The following is a 3,024-nucleotide window of genomic DNA, read 5'->3' as shown; positions in this document are numbered from 1 at the left end:
ATGCGTTTCATCCAAGGACGTCGCAAATGTCCGCTATATGTTTCGTATTCATCTGCGACATCGATTCAACGAGCCACTTCAGCGCCGTGGGCGAGTCCCTGATTACCTAAATAGCACGTCTGTGCGCAACGTCTTGCAGACGAATACAGGTATTCATTAGGCGCGCCGGATGTCTAATTTAATCCAAACGATCTTATGGGAGGAAAGAAGTCTGTCGAGCTCCCCTTGCTTTGGGCATGTTCCCCGTCGCGTAGCAAGAAACATTCCAGCCGAAAAGACACCCCGCATGCAAGCAGCAGTCTCATGCACCCCTTTGCTGCTTTCGATCGCCGCCGCACACCTCATGCGTGTCGCGTTCCGGTGGTGGGACCTCCTTCCCTCTTCCTTCGCCCGAGCGGAAGTTTGAGAGGTGCTACATGCGCTCTCGTTTTGCTGTCCTCCTCCTCCTCCCCATCTCTCTCTCGCCGCCATATTAGCTCTTCGCGTCATCGAGTGTGTGGCGCGTGACTTCCGCGGCGGTCGACGCTGTACGGGCGCTCCGTTGCAAGCAACGTCGCCCGGCACGCGCGCACGAAGCGATAGCAGCAGGCGGCGAATCAGCTTGGTCAGCGGCCGCTCGTTATACCGCTGCTTGGCGCTGTGCAATGGCGGGGGAAACTCGCCTGCTGAGCGACGCAGACCGCCTTCGCGTATAGCTGCTGACATATTATGCGAGGGTGCTCGACCGAACGCAGCCTGCCTGCAAGAAAAGAAACAGATTGCCTGTTCGTTCCAGTTGAATGAATTTCTTGAAGAGGCAGACGTTACCTGCGCCACCAGTCACAACTATCAAATTAAATATTTTTCACAGTGCCTTTACTGGGATGTGTGTCGGTTGAATAAAGTTAATTGGGTTTCTTTGAACCATATTAACATTATTTTGCCGTTTGAGCACCGTTTGGTTCGCAGTGAAGCTTGGATTTTTTACTTACACGGCCTCTGAAGCCCTGTCGGAGTGCTGCGTGAAGCGACCAGCCGATTATGCGATGGCATTAACTCCTCGAGTTATCGTGCGGATAGGACGCGACGGGCGCATAAACAGACATTATTAGCGAAGGTTGATGGGCTCATTCAAAAGGACATTGCCCTGGTATTTGCTGAATACAAATTCTTTTTTGTATTATTTATGCTATACGCAGTTTGTTACTACGTATTGTAACGTTGTATTTATTTTATCTATATCATTTATTGCGCTTTGCGTGTCATCAGTTCTCTTTAGATTATATGCTGTTATTCCCTGCATAGTAATGCTACTCTGGTGTCCGCACTAACAGGAGCTGTCGCACTCTCAGACTTTCCAATTATGAAACCCGCTTCTGTATTTACGAGAATGAAGGGTTAGCGGAATTGAACTGAACTATAAGAGGACCATGCAGATAACGCTGCAAGGCGGAGCTTCACAGTTACCTGGATTGGTACGTACGAGGGTGCGGTACACCACATGACACATGGAGACATCTCTGATTTCTGTCGCCTGGGTGATACCTTAATAGAGTTCAAGGCTAGACGCACAATTATAACACATGTGTACGTTACGTATCGACAATGTTCAGACTTGAGTCGCCTCCTATTTCGATCGTGGGCAGCCACGATAGCCCACGATCGCCCAGCGAGAGAGAGAGAGGAGAGAAAGGGGAATAAAATCAAAGAAGGTTGGACAGCGAAGTTAACTAGACTTTCTCTATGTTTACTACCCTGCGCGGTGGACGGGGAATGAGGGACTGAAAGCGAGAGCAGAGGAAAGAGTTCACACTGGTCGCGTACATTGCCTTCAGTGCACTCAACTTAGTTGCCTCATTAACTGCTCCGATTAACACCTTTCTGAGCAACAACTTTCCTCAGGGCTCAAGAAAAGTTATCTGGAACACCAATCTAGTCCGCTGTACTATAGACCATTTTATTGAGGGCGCCGCCATTTTGCGATCACAGCGCCGTCTATCATCCGGCGCCATGCTGGTACGTGGGATCGCGCTCGTGGGTGCACGGCGAACGCGCTGTTGACGACGAGTTTTCATCTTTTCCCGAGAGGTGTCAACAAGTTGTTTGGATTTGGAAACTTCTTAGCGTGACGTCACTAAGCTTTTAGCTTCGATATAGCCGCAATATCGAACGGCGACGGTCCTAGAGGCGCTCCCGCAGCTCTGCCCACGATCGAAATAGGAGGCGAGTCAAGTCTGAACATTGTCGATACGTAACGTACACATGTAATGTGTTATAATTGTGCGTCTAGCCTTGAACTCTGTTAAGGTATCACCCAGGCGACAGCAATCAGAGATGTCTCCATGTGTCATCGGTTGGTATTGGGATGTACCACACCATCGTGCATCCCAATCCAAGTATAACGGCGAAGGTCCGAGGAAACACGTTTCGCTAGCTTTCGTGCTCCTAAAATTTTTGCCGTACGAATTTCTAAACATTGTTTATCTGGCAAGCGGGCATCAAGCTTTACAAAATAAAGAACTGTAAACTAACCTGATCGAAAGGGCTGTTAGCATGAATAAGATGAGCTGATGACGGCGGCCGCGAATATGCCACGATCAGCCAGACGCGCGCAACGCGTTGAAAGATTATGCGCACTCATAGGTCTTGAATAATGCCTGTGCGTGCAAGGGCACCTCGCCTACTCGAGAGAGCTGAAAAACGAACTACTACTCTTCGCAACAGCAACATTATTTTACGCAGTAATACAGCGCATGATGAGCGGCGTCGGCAGCTTCCCGGCGATATTCGGAAGCACGGCAGAGCCCGTGTGAACTAGGGCCGGCCGGCACACGGTAGGCATGGTTTAGTTACAGAATGGAAATGAACACCCCTGCATTTCTTAGTCGGCACGTACTGCTTTCATAATACGTCCTCGGCCGACTTTCACCACAACGTTGGTTGCTTAGCATGATAATCTTAGAAGACGTGGGAACACAGTATGTTTAGTGTGCATGCACGAAGAAATGGTTCACTTCATCCATTCGTAATAGTTGACCGACTCGA

Source organism: Dermacentor albipictus, chromosome 3, assembly GCF_038994185.2.
Source record: "Dermacentor albipictus isolate Rhodes 1998 colony chromosome 3, USDA_Dalb.pri_finalv2, whole genome shotgun sequence".
In the NCBI taxonomy this organism is placed as follows: Eukaryota; Metazoa; Arthropoda; class Arachnida; order Ixodida; family Ixodidae; genus Dermacentor; species Dermacentor albipictus.
Note: the sequence above shows the minus strand (reverse complement) of the source record.